This window comes from Podarcis tiliguerta (genome assembly GCF_965153285.1).
Source record: "Podarcis tiliguerta genome assembly, chromosome: 4".
Classification (NCBI taxonomy): domain Eukaryota; kingdom Metazoa; phylum Chordata; class Lepidosauria; order Squamata; family Lacertidae; genus Podarcis; species Podarcis tiliguerta.
In genome coordinates this window covers 48,424,278-48,443,915 of record NC_139537.1, presented here as the reverse complement: position 1 = coordinate 48,443,915, position 19,638 = coordinate 48,424,278, and the positions used below count along the sequence as shown (strand labels likewise).

Below are 19,638 nucleotides of genomic sequence, written 5' to 3'. Positions count from 1 at the left end.
AAACTGATGGGTGATACTTCACTTGTGTGGAGTGGGTGGAACATCTAGACAAAATGCAATCTGCAAAAGAGCAGCTAGGCAGAAATCCACTGATCCCTTTTTTTAGCATTGGAGTCATAGCCTCATGTGTCACCTTTAAGATAGGAATGCCTTCGAGCATCTTCTGAATGCTATTCTTTTAAGGCGGGATGAGTTGCCTACCTTTTCCAGGAGGAGTGCAATCCACCCCCAGGGCAACTTGAGCAGTCACTGCAAGTCATTTGCCCAAACCTGCTTTCACAAACCTACAGTCAAGTCACTAAGCCACCAGAATAGCTCACAATTCAAATGTTTGTTTTACTCATAGAATTGTAGGGCTGTAAGGCATCCTGAGGGTCATCTACTCCAACCCTCTCAAATAAATCGTATCATTTGCACAGTGTGTTTTATTTATTTAATCTACTGATTCCAAAGTAGGATCAATGCCATGCAGCAAAGTGCCACTTCCTCTGCTGCAGCGTGAGCCACCTTTGTAAAAAGGACAAAATGGTGACTAGACTTTCTGTTTTTGCACCCATAGCCTAAGTTCCAGGAGCCATGTGGTGAATAGCTTTGCTATCCTAGTTTCTAACACTGATTCTAGTTCAGGTCCTGTTCTCCCAGGACCCCAGAACACAACAGCACTTTCCTCCACCTGTGGTTTCAGCAACTGGAAGTCACACTGCCTCTGAACAGTGGGGCTAGTAGCTTTTGAAAGCCTTACCCTTCATGAATCTGCTCCTTTAATCCAAGTTGGTGGCTGGTTGTGAGAAACACACCCTGCCCAGCACAAAGGTGTGCGGGTGGGTTAGGTTACAGTGTCAGTCCCTGCTGGCCTCAGAAATGGAGAGAACTGTTTTTTCCTGCCAGGGCTGTCTTGGAGAACCCTATTTTTACCTGCCCCGGGATGAGCAGCTGTTTACAAGCTTCCTTCATATGTGACGGAGCCCATCTCTGGCATGTAAGGTCTGGCCCCAAGCACAACACTCTGTTGTACCTTAGTTCAAACTGAACCCTCAGCAATATTATTACCCCTTTTCCATGGGTGGGTAAGAATTAAGACAAAGGACACATCAGTCCCTCTCATGGTGAACTTGGTGCCCTTGTACCGAGAGAAATGGAGCCAAACTAATGCCATTTTGAAACAAAATCAGCAGGCTCAAGGAAGCTCAGAGGTTTGCAGAAGTACCAGAGAAAAAAGTGAATTGCCTGGTTTGACCCTTTGACAGCTTATAGGATCCTGGAGGAAGGCATGGCTACCTGGATGTCATCCGGGACAGAAGTAGTCCTGTTGGAGGAGGGTTTGGGAGTCTTTGTCCCTCTGGATATTATTGGACAACTCCCATCAGGACAGCAGGTAGCACAGCTACTGGTCAGGGATGATGGGAGTTGTATTATTATTACTATTATTAGTATTACAATTTATTACCCGCCCTTCACCCCATGTGCCAAGAGCGGCTTACAACAATTAAAACACAACATTGTACTACAACATCTGGAGAGCCACACCTTCCCCAGGGGGAGAATTTACATTGCAACGTATTGTTGCGCATCCCACTTGCTTTTCGTTTTACAAAATGAAACCATCCTACTGTACTGAACTAATTTACATGGCCTTGTTCTGAATAATGTCAGATTCATTAGGAAAGGATGGGTGTTGCGATGAACAATATTGTCTACAGTTGCAAACCCGCCTCTGCTTTCAGTTATGGCCTTGGATAGATTTTCTTTTCACTCTTCCCCCCCCCCCCCCGGCATCATTTGCTGCAAATTGTCAGATTTCAGTGTTAACCCATTTGGACATAATTAAATTGTCTTTGTGAAGCTCATTTTATAAAACAAAATTATGTGCTGAAGATGTTAATTACAGCCTTAACTGAAGATTTGTTATTTCTATTGAATGTTGAAATCATTCCAAGGCCAATGTTTACAAAGGAAGTTGCAACTCTTAGAATGCAAGCTTGTAGATAATAAAGATGCTTATTTAATTTCCAAACCTGAGGCTTGAGTATGGGACTTTTGTATAGGTATTGCTGAGTGCTTTCTTTCAGCCAAAATAAAACGTGTTGTCTGTGGAAGCTGCTCAGGTTTGAGTTTTGGTGAGACTCAGGATTAGGGATAAAGACCTTGGGGGCCTCCAGATTTTAATGGATTACAAATTCCCTACCTTGTTTGAAATTTGCCACTTGACATCTCCACCATCCAGTGGTGCGTGCCTGGATCTTGCCTGTTTTCACGTCCTGTAGAATTCTATGCATTATATTTTATCTGCACAATCAGAATGAATTTCAGGAACCAAAAAGTTGTATTGAAAAAATAAGACTTTCGAGCTGTCTGGCTCCCAGATGGCAACTAGGCATTGCATTTTGGTGACTGTGACCCTGGTTTAAGGAGCCATTTGGCGCCTAGCTTATAAATCTGAGTTTCTAACACTGCTTCCCTAGCTCCCAGCCAGCATGGCCAGTGCTCAGGGATGATATGAGCTGTAGTCCAACAATGTATGGGGAGCTGCAGGTTCCCTCCAGTGACTGAGAGTAGCTTGCTGCAGGAATGCCTCTTAAAATGCCTTTGGTGTTCATACAAGATATGTTATGCAGTGGTGTGCATTAGGTGCAGGATAGAATGATTTAAGTCACCAAGAGAAAAAGGCCTTGGGCATTCTTTCTGCTACTCATGTGCCTGCAATTTATTTCCCAAATAAAATGTTTATGTTTATCGGTTATATGGTATAAGTATTCAAACATGTTGACTAAGTAGAACTTTTGTACTAGCTAGCGGAGTGTTCTTTGTTACATATTTTAACAAACTGAATACATGACCATATTTCTTTTATGAAATGGTGCCTTGTAGTTTGCTTATTAAATAGGAAAGTTACAGGTTGACACAACAAATAAACTTGGCTACAGACGTGAAGTGCATCAGTTTTATTTGATCGGCAACAATAGCTGTAGTATAGCAATATTTTGCCTGTTGGGTTTTTAATGTTTTTTTGATGAGCCCGATGGTTTTAATATTGTAATATAAAACCAGACTCAATATCCAAATATGCAGCTAGTCATCAGTATTGTGACTGTATGCAACTGTTTGTGTCCAAATGATACACTTTCTTTTGTTTACTACAAAATTGGTGGTTTCTATTTTCAACTTTTAATTTTTCCTGCTTCTCGGATGTCAGAAACTAAAATACATGTTCTTTGGTAGTATAGGGTTACAGAAGTCCAAAGTGTGCTATTTCTAGCACTGGGTATGTTTGCTGGCACAATGCTAAATACAGTTTTTTGTGGTCTAAAACTAAAATCCCATGGCCAACAATCAGGAATTTGTACTCCTTTTCCTTACCCTTTTATATGTGACTTCCTACTCCAGTTCATTTTTATATATCCCAGGTCACAAAGGCTATAGTTACTGACCTGAATGTTGCAGCAAACTATGGCAGGAAACAGGAGGAAGTTGCATGTGAGGGGAAGAGGGAACAGACAAACCATGTCTTGTTTCCAATTTTGCAAACCATAGTTTGGACGATTGCTTAAATAGAGCCTGTAACATAGCCATAATCCTCAGGACAGCTTGGTAGTATTCAACAGAACTGACTGATTTCAAATGGACCAAAGACGTTGCTGGTTTGTTTTTATTTCTTTTGTTCAGGATGTGCAAAAGTCACTTTTCCCTATCTTTCCCTATCTGTTCCTAATTGTATATTTTGCACTCTGACTAATCTTGCTATCTATGGGTCTTGATCTTAAGTTGACCTGTGTATGTGGTCATGTTCCTCATAGTATTCCCCATGAAATACTTTGCATACGTTTACTACTGCCTCAGGTTGCAGGACTATATAGTTAACATCTGAGGACATGTTGACACAGGTCTATGTTATGTGGTTATCAATTGTGGTTTTCTTGATTCCTATTTGCCCTGACTGAAGCCTGGTGCCCATACCCTGATTCCACATGTTGATATCCCAGACCCCAGAGGTCAGGCGTAGGCTGAGAATCTGCTGTTTGTTTGGGGACTAGCTATTTGTGCCAGTCAAGTCTGTGTGGTGACTTGTTAACATTCAGAGATGGCAGTGTGATTCATTGGTTATGTTCAAAGGCTGGGTAGGCGGTGCTTAGCTTATTTCTTTTCTTCAGAACAATACCTAGAAAAAAGAGTTCTGTATAACATTAAAATCAACATCCTTGATTTTTAAGATAAATTGGCCTAATAAAGGCATTGTCCCACTAATTCCGAGTCTGTTTTTGCATAGTTACTAAAAAAAATAAATGGCAATCTCCTTTCAGGGTCTGAAATATCTGAACTGCCAAAGTGATTGATTAAAACAAATTCAGACCCTGCTTGGTTCAAACCTGCAGGCATGACCTGTCCTAAGTGACCCATAAGGCTGTATTCCACCTGCTGTTTGGTGTCTTCCAACACCCCTTCTAATTAAATACTGAGAATGTAGGATTGCCATTAATTTCCAAAGCTTTGAAAGAGGGACTCTTGGGAGCTGGGTTAATGTGTCGGAGGACAGCTTTACGTGCTCCCCGTTGGTGGTCTGATTGCAGACGAAGAGTGATAGAGCATGTGCTTTGCATGCAGAAGGTCTTAGGTTCAATCCCCCTGGGGAGTTGAGGATGATCCTGGTCTAAATGAAACCTTCTAAATGAAACCTTCTCAGATGTTGTCCTCCCCACATTGTTAGAAGCCTTGTTATCCTTGACCATTGGCTTTGAGGCTGATGGGAACCATGCATTCCTTGGAAAGAAAGGTGGGAGATAAATGCAGTGAATAAGCTCTTCTGCTTACCTTCTGAAGAAAGCTGGAGGGGCCAGCCAGGTGGAGATGTCAGTTGCCAACCTGGCATCCAGAGATCTCCGTGTAGTTGTAATTGGACCCACACCAGTCGCAAAATGTGCCTGGCTTATCTTGAACGCTGCTGGGACTCGGGGTTCAAATCCCCACTTGGGCATCTAGACTGCCTCTCAGCCTAACCTACTGCTCAGGATTGTGGTAGGGATTGAATAAGGGGGTGGGGGCTTAAATACCCTCTGGAGCTCCTGGGGCGGGGAGAAATTGCTGGGATAGAAATGCAAATAAAAATAAATAACTTTAGAGGTCCCAGGGAAGAAGGGAAGAATATGAGAAATCTGCCCTACCATCCTTGGCAATGCTGTAAGACTGTGTTGAAGCGCTGTTGGGAATGGCAAAGTGTTTTGGTTCAGCCCTGCCAGTTGTGCACTGTAATGTTGATTTTGGGGAGCAAAAAGTGTTCTGAATAAAGGCAAGTCCCTTTCCTGTTGGGAGAGTCTCCTGCTTCCTGCTGGAAGTGAGACGGGTGATGCATGGCACAGCCGATGCCAGGCCTGGGCTTGTCCAAGTAAATGCATTTGGGATGATGGGGGCCGCTTATGATCTGGGAAAGCTGAAACACCATGCACAGTCTTCAAAGTTGGAGTCATCTGATCACTCACTGGGTTTTATGGAGCTGGATAGCGTGCAATCCTTTTAAAAACAAGGCATTCTGCCATGCTGGTCATAAAGAAACTCCTGAGGAAAGTGTTTGTATAGTAGAGATAGTGAGTCTTTAGATTGGCTTCAGTGTGATGCAATTCTTTTAAATTGTTAAAATATCTTGAATGGGTACTTGCTTTTATTGGCCCTCTCCTGCTTAGTAGCAGTGCCCACTTACCAGTTATACATGAATATGTGATATGAAGATAACTCGGTAAAGCATGAGACTCTTAATCTCACGGTTGTGGGTTTGAGCCCCATGTTGGGCAAAATGTTCCTGCATTTCAGGACTAAATGACCTACATGGTCCTTCCAGCTTTACAGTTCTGTGTGTCTGTGGTTTTATGATTTGCCTAAGAGGACCCCTGGTAGTTAGGGGTCAGAGCCAGTGTGGTGTAGTGGTTAAGAGCGGTAGTCACGTAATCTGGGGAACCGGGTTCGCGTCTCCGCTCCTCCACATGCAGCTGCTGGGTGACCTTGGGCCAGTCACGCTTCCTTGAAGTCTCTCAGCCCCACTTACCTCAAAGAGTGTTGTGGGGGAGGAAGGGAAAGGAGAATGTTAGCCGCTTTGAGACTCCTTAAAGGGAGTGAAAGGCGGGATATCAAATCCAAACTCTTCTTCTTCTTCTTCTTCTTCTTCTTCTTCTTCTTCTTCTAGTTGGTTGGTTCTCTCGAATGTGGAGCAGTTTGTGTATGTGTATTTTGAAAGGGCTTATGGATTGTTTGTTTCAAACTTCCATAGTCATAGCATATCTGTTATGGATTCTTAAGTGTTTGGATAACTAAATGTTTTGCATTTGTTAAATATTATTTATCTGAAGCTTTTGTTGGTCCTTTTCAGGTTTGCTGTTAGCTTTGCTTGATTTTCTTTTGCTTATTTTCTTCTCCTGGGCCTGGTTCACACATGGAGCAGAATCAGGTGGTTGGGTGGACAACCTGGGTCAATTCATAAAGGGCTCCCGGCGTAAAAAATATACTTCTCTGTAAGTAGAAACTTAGAACAACAAGGAGTGGCTGCTTTGTCTCTAATGTGCTAGTTTATACTTGTAGGCAGTTTTATGTTGGAATTGGAACAGTCCATATTATCAACTTCAAATTCTAGAAGGTTGGACAGATTCATTGATGATGCAAAATGGAACGTTCAGTGTTTCAGTCCCCAAATACTGGTTGCTGACAGTGTTAGAAACTTGGAAATTGTTAATGCATGTTTAATTTGGTGTTTACAATAAAAATATTGATACCATACTTCAGTTTTCAAAACACTGTACTCTTTATTGTTAAACTCCTTAACATATAGTCTATCCTTAACATATACTTTGAGGCTTCAAAGTACATACATTTCAGTAATTCTTGAGTGTCAGCCCAGCGCAAAAAATGGCAGCCAGACCTGTTGAGGTGCTCGCAAATGGAGAATCTTTAGGTGCAAAATGCGCCTGACACCCTGCTAATTTCAAACCTTTGTTGCTGAGAGTCAAACACAAGGACATGGTTGTTGTCTTCACAATCTGTTTGTGGACTTCCTAAAAACCACTGACTATTCACTTTTAGCAATAATGCAGCTGGACACTCTTGTGGAACTTTTACATTGAATTTTTGTATGCAAATGGCTCATGATAGCAATAATGGATTGCTAAGGATTTGCTTCTTTCTGTATTAATTCCTTATTTACTTCATTCTGTTGCAATTGCTATAACTATAAATATAATTGGAGGAACAGCTTGTGTGGATTCCACCCAGAGCTATATTTATATTTTAGTTAAATGTGTGTTACTGGGTTTTTAAAAGAAAATAGAATAAAGCATTGGGCAGAGTAAATTACCCAAGAGTGCATATCTTAATTTGGGATTTGAATGCAAATCATTTTGACTCTTCAATTTACACTTTCTAGCATTCTAAAGAAACACAATTACTTTGAATAGATTTGTATGAACCACATAACTGGCGAAAGTTGAAAATTTCTCAGACAAGGATCAAGAAAAATAGTTAAATATTCAGCATCAGAAAAGTTGCTTTGTCAGAGGCGTAGTGATTTTTACCTTGCAAAGGTTTGTTGGTTTTTTATCTTGACATGGAATATTTCTAATGTATATAGTTGTTACACAATTCTCAAAGTATCAACAGCATTGGTGCAGTCATTCCCTTGATGTATGGATGGATAGCTTGTGATAATGAGTTATGTACTCCACATAACATAACCTAAGTTCCAACTGGTTGGGGTTTATAATAGATAGCAGTTCTGAACATCATTGCATATGGTAACAAAATATGCAATTTTTTAGCACACGTGTGCACACTAAGGAACAAAGAATTGTATTGACCCTTTGCCATGTGAACATCTACTTTGAATTAAAAATTATTGGCAGGTTATGTATGTACATTCATGTGTTCTAGAACTGAACATCTTCCTGAAATGTTTATTGTGAGATTAAGAAACCAGAATGTTCATATAGTCTTTACCAAAAGCAGATCTGGGTGTACTGGTAGATCTATGGGCAGCCTGCAGTAGATTTATGATGTACAATTGTACAGCAGCAGTGGCCTGCTTATTATACTCCTGAAATGAAGAAAGCTTGGAGTAACAAAACATGTGGGGTGTTTTTTGTTTTTTTTTTTAAAAATAGCACACATGAGTGGAAATTTCTGTGGGAAGACTGTATGCTCTGCTCAGTTCTGGTACTAAAGAAATATTCCCCAGCTTGGAATTCTTTAATGGTGGTTGCACTGATCCCTGATTGATGGATCTTGGGGTTTGAATAAAAGTAGATCCCACAAGCAAGAGGTCTCCCAACCTCTGGAACTGTGTAGAGGGGTGAGGAACCTGTGGTCCATCAGAGATTGTGGGACTACAAATACCATCATCCCTGATCATTGGCCTTTCAGGGTGGGGCTGATGGGAATTGGAGCCCAATGCATCTGGGGGCCTCAGGTTCAGTGCCCACCCCCCACATCATAGTCTTTATCAACCTGGCCCTCATCTCAGCTGTTGATGTTACAACTGAGGTTGAGACCAGACAAGTTGTACTTTGGGAAGAATGCAGAGATATACCATTGCCTGGAACTGCTGTGACTTTATTCTAATAGAGAAGGGCCAACGAGGAAATGTCTCATACCGCAGTTAGAGTTGTTTTGTAAGAGAGTGTGACATAAACAGCACTTCTTGTTTGTGTGATCTGAACGCGCTCCCAACATATCTAACCTTGTTTACTCTGTAATCGCTAAACTGTCTTGTCACCTTACATGCTGAAGTTATCCTTAGGCTAGTTCTGTTTTCAGCCGATCTGTACTCAGATGCTATATGTAGTTTTGCAGCCTAAATTGTCTTGATAGTAAGGTTTCGTTAGAGTCTAAAGCCACCGCACCTTCTGTCAAATCCATTATTTCCGTATTAGTGGCTCCTGCCTCCTGTTCAAAGAAAAGAATTCCATCTCTAATTGAATATCTGTTCTTGATTATTCCGGTAGCCAACCTCTGGTAGCATGAACAGGAATGAGGGTTGTGGAGAGTGTGAGGTATAAGCGCCTTTCTTTTGAAGTTTTCCGTAAAATGATCTCTGTGTTAAGTCTTATTGAATAGAGGAGGAGTTGAGCTGAGGATACACAGAGAGGGCTTTGTAAATGGTAGACTGTTAGAGTAAAGCAGCTGGCTTGGCCAAGGAGGGCAAGCATTGCCACACACAGACAAGAATAATTCAAATTATTAAATGTTAAGCTTTTGTTACAGAAAGAGGCCAGGGAGATGTGTGGCTCTTGGGAATCAAAAGGGGGGGGGGAGCTATCATGTCCCAAATGACTTGTTTGGAGTTCTTCTGCCTCAATTCAATGAAGAAGCTTCCTGCCTAACCACGATGCAAGCACCATATGGCTCCTTCTGTAGAAAGCCTGGGCTGAGAGATGTTTGGCATGTGGGGGCCAGGTGGTCTTTGAGCTCCACTGCTGAGCCTCTTGGATTTGCCATTCGGAAGGTCGGCAGTTCAAATCCCCGCAATGAGCTCCCGTTGCTGTGTCGCAGCTCTTGCCAACCTAGCAGTTCGAAAGCACAGCTGTGCAAGTAGATAAATAGGTACCGCTCCGGCGGGGAGGTAAACACCGTTTCCATGCACTCTGGCTTCTATCACAGTGTTCTGTTGTGCCAGAAGCGGTTTAGTCATGCTGGACACCAGAAATATGTCTATGGACAAACACCAGCTCCCTCGGCCTGAAAGTGAGATGAGCGCAACCCCATAGTCACCTTTGACTAGACTTAGCCATCCAGGGGTCCTTTACTCCCCCCCACACATCTGGAGCCAACATTTTGTCCAAGCACAGCTTTCAAGGGGGAGCTGGGCAGAGACCCTTCAGTCTAGTATTTGGGGGGTGTCATTGAGTCTCTGCAAGTGGGGGGGGGGCAGGTGTAGCTGAAATTACTGGATTTCCCCCACCCTGTATTTTAGGTTATTTAAGTCAGCGGGACAGAAAAGCAGAACTGTTGCCCTCATGGTTTGTTGTTTATTTTTGCTTCTTGCTTTGTTACTAGCAGTTTGCTTCTCCTTTCTGGAGCATGACAAGAGGCTGAAACAGCCTTTCCGCAACCAGGTCCCTTCCACATGTTTTGGCCATCAACTTCTGTCAGCCCCAGTGAGCATAGCTAGGGACAGGCTGGGTTTAAAAGACTCTTGTGAAAGCGGAGCATCGAGGCTGAGTGGCAATCGCTTTCATGCAAGTGGCCAAAAATGAGTGAGTTGTTTGCTATGGCAACCAAATTTGTTTTAGTGTGTGCCTCTGCCTCCCCCCCAACCCCGCCCCCAATGCTCTGGAGCCCCAGTATGACCAAGAAACCTAAGAGCAAACTGCCGTTTTGCCCCCTCTCTCATCTTTCTTTCTGTTTATAGTGGCGTGTCTAGAGGACGTTACCATCTTGAATAGTGTTAAGTGTCTGTGAGGGAATATTTCCAGATGCTTTGAGTTCCAGGCATCTTATCCCACGGCATAACTTGGCATTAGGAGACCGTCTCAGTTGACAAAGTGGCTTCTGAATGGAGCAGCTGAATGCTGAGGGGGAAGTGGGGGTGTGAGGACGCAAGACTGTAGAATAGAACAGTATAGTGTTTTTTTGTGTTTTTTTTAAGGGTTTTTGAGGGATCTCTCTCCCTTTATCTGTTAAAGCGGTTTGAGTTGCCTCTGGGGAAAGTTTGGCCAGCCCTGGAATGCTGGTTCCTTTGAAATTTGGGCTTCAATCTCAGGGTAATGTTGTGTAACTTAATATTCCTTTATAATCGTATCGACATAAGAACATAGCAGAGAGCTGCTTACAGATTTTCGAAAACCTTTTAGTGCTATGATCATTTTAAATGAACTCCTTTATTACGAATACTGTGAACATAATGCAGCCATTGATTCCTTTGCTGCTGCAATGCATTCCTCAATTTCGCCGGTGCTACTGTCCGTCAGGTGGAGGGCTCAGAAACTGGCTAAAGGTCCAAAGCTATTAGAGCTGCTTCGACAGGGAATGTAGGGAGATTTGTCGTCTTCTTACCTGGGAGGCAGACAAAGAGAGCAAAGGACTCGGAGTAATAAAGCATTTGCCCCAGATGTGCATTGCTGGAAACTTGTTATTTGATGTTATTTGGAAGCATGTTTTTAATAAATGCCCTCCACTGGAAGCAGAACTGTGCTTTGCAGGGGGAAACAAATACATAACGTGACCATATGGCTGGTTTGCACAGCTTTGTTTTGTTACCTACCGATGCCTCAAGGTGCCATTTTATTTGAAAGCTGCAGCGTTGAAAGAAAAGTCCCCTGCAGTTTATGCACCTGCTCAGCTCTTAGCAGTCAGGCATCTTCCTTTTTTTTTTTTTTTTGGCATTTTCAGGTCAGATGCAGAGCTAGCAAAGACTGTGTTTCTTTTCTGCTCCCCCATCTCTCTCCCCCCCCCCAAGCTCTTAACTCACATATAAATTCTCCTGGCGGTGAAATTACATTCCACTCCTTGTATATACAATTGCTGCTTTCCCAAACTTAATAACTGCTCTTGAGTAGATTCCTCCTCCAGAAGAAAAAGGTTTTGGTGTTGTTACAGATGGTACAGACCGGTAATTAGATGGTGTTATCTTGAAGAGGGAGAAAAATACAATTTGTAAGTCAGTGCTAATTATGTTTATAGGAAATACATGCATATATATATCCTATATACGCGCTGATTCTTTATGTTCTGGTATTTTAAATTTTGGCATCCAAGAATGCTCTCCACTTCTTAAAATCAGAAATAAGGTAAAGGTAAAGGTACCCCTGCCCGTACGGGGCCAGTCTTGACAGACTCTAGGGTTGTGCACCCATCTCACTCCGGAAGTGTCCGGAGACACTTCCGGGTCACGTGGCCAGTAAGCGGTCCCTATTTATCTACTTGCACCCAGGGGTGCTTTCGAACTGCTAGGTTGGCAGGCACTGGGATCGAGCAACGGGAGCGCACCCCACCGCGGGGATTCAAACTGCCGACCTTTCGATCGGCAAGCCCTAGGCGCTGAGGCTTTTACCCACAGCGCCACCCGCGTCCCTAAAATCAGAAATAAGCACTGTCTAATCTGAGAGCAATTTAGCTGTTTCCCAGCCCACCCCCCCACCCCACCCCCGCCTCTTATCCTGGCTCCTGCAGTGATGTAGGTGGAGCAGGAGGTGCTGTGGTGAAATGTGTTTGCTTTCTTTATATAAGAGTATTTACATGACACCATTTATGTGAGGCAACATCAACGTTGTTTACAGAAATAAAACATCATTTAAAAATAGTACAAGACGATCACTAGAACGGCTTTTTAAAATGAAATGAAGTCTTTCCTTAGGGAGAGGTGCCTTGTCAGTTTGGCTTGTTATGTACAGTCCCATTGAAATGACTGCGACAGGTTAGACGATGGCTAAGCTACGTTTGAGTCCTGAGCAGAGCAATCGTGTGGGGCTGGCGAGAACTGGTTCGGTTCCACTGCTGTGTGCCAAGCTCTGTTGGCTCCCTCTGGCCAGAGTGGAAGGTGCAATGGCAGCCTGGAGATTGGGATCCACAACCCAGAGACGCCCCATTCTCTACCACCGGCAGGCAAACTGTCTACCTTAGCTTTCCATCCACCTGGTCACAGATCAGACCTTTGCTGCAGCCGAGTCCCATCCCCCCCCCCCCATTGCACTTCTGGTGCAGTCCAGCAGAAAGGCACCTATGCGCCCCCCCCCTTCCCCAGTCATCAGCATGGCAGAGAGGAGCATTGTTGCACACTTAGCCTGAATCCAACGCGTATGTGATTTTCTGCCCTGAGTGATAATTATTTAGGGCTTTGGTCCCAGTGCATATATCACATTTCAGTTGTTCCTTATTGAATAGGGGAAGTGTATTCACATAAACGAAGAGATTCCAGCATTCAGTTCACATAGAGCCATTTATTCAGCTATTTTTAAGCAGGGCCTGTGCTCTCACAGTTAAGTGTGCGTTGGAAAAGAGATGTTTGTTGCTTTGTGGCTAAGATAACAGGTTCTCGGTTTAGCAGGTTCTGGATGCGTGTCTCAGTGATATCTTTGGGTGTGCAGTCTTCGGTCTCCCTTTGTGCTTTCATTGAATTCTGAACTCAGCGAGTCAGGGCATAGCTGAGGTAATAGCAGGGTGTTATTTTCATAGCCATTTATCCTGTGTGGAAAACTAGTGTGCTAAGAATGCTGCTCCCCTGCGTCTGGTCATACCATTCTCTGTCATGTCACTTAGGTCTTGTATTAGTTTCTTCACCCTGCGCCGTATCCGTAGATAGATATGATTTCTGTACTCCCTCCGAAAATACCCCTTCCATCAGTGAGAATACAAGATGTGTGAAATGGTTTTAAAACTTCAGTGTTGAATTCACTTTGACAACCGATGCATAAGTTATAATGTGTAGACTGTACTTCTGAAGTGACTGAATACCTACCAAAATCCACAGTCTTGTGGAATGACTTGGCAGACATACAAGAGTGACTTAATATTGCGTTGTAGGAGGTGAATTCTCAGAACAGCGTCTATGCTTGGACAGCCGCATGGGTTCTCCATCTGTCTTGAGACAGCTGACAAGGGAAAGTGTCGGAATTCTTTGATTTAATACTCATTTCCCTTGTTTTGATCCTATTTTGACTTGAATATTATTGTGTGCTATGTTTTATGCAGAACAAAGGCAGGTCACCTCTCAAAACTAAGTGTTTGTGTGTAGAAGATCAGCAGTTGTACATGTTTAAAGCAGGCGGTAAAAGAACATTTGGAAATACATTAAACTAACAGTTTCCTTTTATTGGCTAATATCAACCACAATTTGTGGGGCAGTTTGCACAGTGATATTCAAATCTTGCAGTACACACTGCCCACCAGGGATTTAATATTTAGGAATTTGAATCCAGCTCAGTGCATCTCAATGGACACTTCTTCTTTTGATGTCTAATTTATTCAGGAGCATATTGGTACTAAAGACAAATGGGCATTTCCTGTTCTCAGAGGTAGGGATGAAGAGGATAGAGGTGACCAGTGCTTATTTTCTGGGTGGTGGTGGGGAACTCAGGGGTACGGATACCCCTAAACATTTTGCGAATCTTAAGTTTGGCCTCATTGTGGGGCAGTATTTCAATATGAGTAGGAAAACGAGAGTAGCCCTGGAGGTAAAAAGCACTGAAGCTGACAATTATTATCTACAACTCACCAAACAGTAATCCAGGGATTGTTTATTTGGGGGGTTGGCAGGGTGCTATAACAGACATAATGCCATACAACTGATGAAAACTTTGTAGTTTAGGCAAAACAGAAGAGTTGCCAACTAAAAATGCCATAAAACCTTCCATCCCCATTGCCAGAAGCCATCTTGGCTTTCTGGCAAATTATGAATTGGGAAACATTTTTGAAAATGCTCCAGTAGTCCTAACTTGATTGGGATCTGATTTAGCATGTTTATTTGACAAAACTTTGCAGGGTGGAACAACTGCCAGCAGGGCCTCCTCTGTATCAGCACCTTGGGGGTGAGGTTCTCCTTCAGTTATTTGAGGTCCAAGTTGTTTAGGAATTTGTTGGTGCGAATTGATGCAGGCTGCGGTTATAAAGACAGTGTTTAATGTCATCTGTTTAATCTAGTCCGGTAATGCAGAATAACTCACAATGCCTCTTTTCAGCAAGGCAACTCTGTGCTGAACCGTTGCATTTATAGTATTTTTCTGTGGCTGCTGTGTTCCATGCTGGGAAGCTTGCAGACCTCTTGGTGAACTCTGCATGGCTGTGTCCATATCAGATGTTGAGTTGTGTGATATTCTACTACTCACATCCTGTAGCTTGTTCCAAATATTTTGATGCCCATTTGATACCGGTAGGTTTAGCAGCTGCTCTCGTTAGTTTTGTTTGTGATAGATTACATTGAAAACTTGAAGTGGCGTGCAGTTTTCACAGAGGTGTTTTTTCCTTCTTCCTCCTTCCCCCATGCAGCATGCTTAGACATATTGGATTTGATCAGCACTTTAAAAAACAAAAAAGAGCGTACTGTGTTACTTTGAGCTTTCAGCTTATGAATAGCATATTCCTGTGTTAAATTAAGTGAATAGCTGAGTCCACAATTCACACACTGTCACTGGAGGAGTTTCATCATTTCAAAGCTGTTTTGCACATACACAACAAAAGGAGACTTGCTTATTATATTTTGCCATTCTGTGAGTGAAGTTTGCTTTCTGCCTTTCCATTACTTTGTTAAGAACGTAACCAGCATGAATCCCCCCCCCCACAGCTCTGACCGTGTCTCTGACCACTGAAAACCAAGGCCAATGAAAGGCCATTGTGTGAAATAGTTCTGGTTTTAAGCAGTCAAATGTGAAGCAGGAGGAGGTAGGCAGAATGGGCTCACCTGTCCAAATAGTTCATCTCCCCGCTCCCAAGTCATCCAAGTTAGAATGGAAAATTCTCAGTGAGTCACTAATGGCTTTGATTGCAGCAAGGATACAAAATTATGAACCTGCTGTCTTACACTGAACAAACTATTGGTCCACCTATCTAGAAATTGTCATGCTAGGGTTCCCCAAACTTGGGTCTCCAGCTGTTTTTGGACTACAGTTCCCATCTTCCCTGACACCTGTTCCTGCTAGCTAGGGATGATGGGAGTTGTAGTCCAACAACAGCTAGTGACCAAGTTTAGGAAACCATGGTTTACACTGTCTGGAAGTGGCTCTTCAGGGTCTCAGGTGGAGATCTTTGCCAGCCTTGCTGCCTGAGGTTGAGGGTTTTTTTTGGGAGGGGGGGTTGAGCAGGGGTTACAAACCTGTGGCTCTCCAGATGTTGCTGGACTCCAACTCTGTTAGCCCCAGCCAGCACAGGATGATAGGAGCTCAACATCTGGTTAAAGGTAAAGGTAAAGGGACCCCTGACCATTAGGTCCAGTCGTGGCCGACTCTAGGGTTGCGGCGCTCATCTCGCTTTATTGGTCGAGGGAGCCGGTGTACAGCTTCCGGGTCATGTGGCCAGCATGACTAATCCACTTCTGGCGAAACCAGAGCAGCGCACCAAAACGCCGTTGACCTTCCTGCTATTTATCTACCTGCACTTTGACGTGCTTTCGAACTGCTAGGTTGGCAGGAGCAGGGACCGAGCAATGGGAGCTCACCCCGTCGCCAGGATTCGAACCGCCAACCTTCTGATCGGCAAGCCCTAGGCTCTGTGGTTTAACCCAGAGCACCACCCGCATCCCCAACATCTGGTTAGCCTGCTTTAAATACTGGGTTTGAACCCAGGCAGAGCCTATGTTATCCTTCTATTTGAGCTATGAACTCTGGAAGCATGCCAGGATATAAAATGACCAGGAAGAACCTTTACTGTATTATCTTCTTTATAAGTTAAATTGAAGTGGAATTTTGGGTACTAGTCACTCATCTGAACTAACTAATATTGTACTGTATTGTGACTGTTTTTTAAGTCTCTTCAGTGATCTTTGAGAAAGATAGGACAATAGAGAAGCTGAAAGGGCCTCTTACTTCCCTCTGGAAACAGTAAGCGTATTGTGGCCGAGGAAATATTTTGTTTCACTCAGTCTCGCTCTTGAAAGCAGCAGAACTGAATTACAGTAGTAAAATGTCTCCAGAATGCATCCATGTAATCTGGTCTGTTGGAGGAAGGTGGGGAAAACTTGTATTACTTTTCAAAACAAGTCTCCCATCCCCACTTTGAAAAAGAAAAATGAGAGTAAAAGGACTCGACAGCAACCCCCCCCCCAAAAAAAAATATTGACTTGCTAATATTTTGGAAGTTTCAAAATATGTTGAGCTTTGTCTTTAATGTAAATAAAAGAAAAATTAGTTAAGACTTTACATTGGAGAGGAGGACTTCAAACTGTGCTGCCAAAAATGAATGGAAAAAGGAGAGGAAATGAAAATAAATATACCTAGGTTTTGTTTGGTAGCTGCCTTGTTTCTGTTTACTTATTATATATACATTACATGCTGTTTTTCAGCTGACTCAGTGTTTCTTTATTTTAAAATTTAAGAACAATACTGTTGTCAAAGACCTGCAGTATGTCCAACAAACGTACGTTGTCATTTTTTCATTTTGTTTCAATATTATGATTTTTAATCTGGTGAAATAAACGGAAAATAAACTTATTTGCTTAGGCCCTCTGCTAACAAGGGACAATTGATTTTGCTGTCAGTGCAGTACAGAGATTTCTAAAATGCCAGGAAGTTTGCATCTGTTGGCGTGGGTTTCCTGGTAAATTTAACGGGTAATTTTGAGGTTGTATCAGAAAATATTTCAGTGCACTAAGACAGGAGTGGGAAACCTTTGGCCTGCCAGAATCATAATTGTAGGGTTGGAAGGGATTCCAATGGTCATCTAGTCCAACCCCCTACAATGCAGGAATTTCAGCTGAAGCATCCATGACAGATGACCATTCATCCTCTGCTTAAAAACCTCCAATGAAGGAGAGTCCACCACCTTCTGAGGGAGTACGTTCCACTGCTGAGCAGCTCTAACTGTTAAAAAGTTCTTCGTGATGTTTAGTCGGAATCTCCATTCTTGTGTCTTAAATCCATTGGTTTGAGTCCTCGCCTCTGTAGCAGGAAAAAAACAAGTTTCCATGTGGCAGTCCTTGAGCTATTTGAAGATGGCTATCATATCTCCTCTCACTCTCCTCTTTTATAGGCTAAACATAGCCAAACTGTGCTGAACTACAACTCCCATCAGCCCCAGCAAGCATGTACTATGTCTTGGCTGATGGGAGCAGTAGTTCAGCAACATCGGTGGGAAAAAGATTGGATCCCCACCCATGATAGTCATGTAGCTTTTCTTTAAACTTTCCTTTAGTAAACAAAGCAAAAGGCTTTGAAACCGCAAGCTCGCCTAATGCTCTTTTTAAAGCAGTTGACTGAAGCAGCATTGCTTGGGGAGGAATAGTTTAATACGCCACACTATTTTTCATGATACTAATTGTAGGTGGCTAATCTGTGGCTGTTCACATGTTGAACAGAGCAGGTGAAGATTACTTAGACAGGAATTCTGTACACCTTGACCCAAGAGTAACTTCTGTTGAACTCAGTGGGGCTTGCTTCTGAGTAGACAAGTATAGGCTTGCAGTGTGGGGAATTTTATTTTCGTTTTAGCAAACAATGATGAAAGAACAGCAGTTAGACAGAAGAGTCCAGGGAAAGGATGAGGATTTTAAGAAGCTTTTGATGCCAAAAGGGAGAAGCTAATGGTGGATAGAGGAAGATGAGCTCATGTTACTATGCATCATTTCATATTTGTAATAATTTTGTAAATACACTTTGCTGCAACTTTGTTAATAAATTCAGAAACGTTTATCTGTGTGTTTATTTTTTTATGTAATTGTTGCATGCCATGTGCTTTAATGTAAAGAAAGATGTATCTTTGTTCAAACGTCACCAAAAAAAGGAGTTGAAAATAAGGGTGTTATTGCAGGGATAGTCAATCTGAAGATGTATGTATGTATGTATGTATGTAAAACAATTAGGGATTAGAGAGAATTCAGTATTATAGGTGTGGGGAGCCTGTGGCCCTTTAGGCAATGCTGGACTACAAATCACATCAACCCTGACCATGGGCCATGCCGGCTTTGGTTGATGGGAGTTGTAGTCTAACACCACCTGGAGGGATACACTCCTCCTGCCATACTGGAGGCAATACTGTGATCTGAGGAAACAAAATTTGTTTATTTTTGTATTCACTTGTTCTGAATTTTTAAAAAATGAATGTACGAAAGGTGACGTTTTCTCTTTTTTGTAACAGCAGCCTTAAGCAGTTGGGGCAGAGGGAAGAGGAACTGTAGATTTATTTCCTCACCCTCAATCTCTCTCTCTCTCCTTCACATCAGTTTGAAGAATTTGTGCTTTTATATGACCGTTATTGCAAACTGTCATTCTGAGGAAGAACTGGTGCAGAATATCGTATCAACTTGTCTGTGCTTGAAATATTGGTATGTTGATAGTAAATGGTGTTATGGTGCTCCAGAGGGCTAGACTGTTTTGACAGTTTTCTTTTTGAATGAAAAGAAGAAACGTATTAAGTCAATTTAAGTGAGTAATTTGCCCAATGCATGTCTTGGCAATCAAAATGAAGTCTAAACAAGCGATGAACCTTATGATATGAGAAGAATGTTTTTATAAGCAGCACAACTGGGTCATGATCTTCCCCATTTTGGTTTTACCTTGTCAGTTTTACCTTGTATGTTTTGGGCTACAACTCCCATCTCTCCTGACCAAGGGGCACAGTTACTGAGATTGATAAGGGTTGGAGAAGGGTGCCCTGTCTAGTGCAGTGGTATCTCGGGTTACATACGCTTCAGGTTACACACTCCGCTAACCCAGAAATAGTGCTTCAGGTTAAGAACTTTGCTTCAGGATGAGAACAGAAATCGTGCTCCGGCAGCGTGGCGGCAGCAGGAGGCCCCATTAGATAAAGTGGTGCTTCAGGTTAAGAACAGTTTCAGGTTACGAACGGACCTCCGGAACGAATTAAGTACTTAACCCGAGGTACCACTGTAATAAAATATCCTCCAGTCATGAGTATTGCTTGGATTTGAAATGAAAATAGTATTTAGTGCTTTACTTTAAGACTCTTCCTTCCTATTTTGTATATTTGGAGGTTCTTGCCAGACAACAGTGGCTTATCTACAATCTT

At 42.6% G+C, this 19,638-nt stretch overlaps 1 protein-coding gene and 1 long non-coding RNA gene across 6 annotated transcripts in view; one reads left to right on the top strand and one right to left on the bottom strand.

Annotated features, from left to right (window-relative positions):
* The window catches only part of APP (amyloid beta precursor protein), a 140,532-nt gene that overhangs the window by 2,560 nt on the left and 118,334 nt on the right, over nucleotides 1–19,638 (top strand). The gene's annotated exons all lie outside the window — the stretch shown is intronic.
* On the bottom strand, nucleotides 10,616–19,287 carry LOC310676592. 2 transcript variants are annotated; one of them, XR_014510637.1, is made up of 5 exons: nucleotides 18,727–19,287; nucleotides 17,437–17,552; nucleotides 16,482–16,609; nucleotides 11,438–11,596; nucleotides 10,616–11,022 (listed from the first exon to the last, which is right to left on the bottom strand). It is a non-coding gene; the product is annotated as an uncharacterized lncRNA (long non-coding RNA). The 2 variants fall into 2 exon arrangements; XR_014510638.1 differs by lacking the exon at nucleotides 16,482–16,609.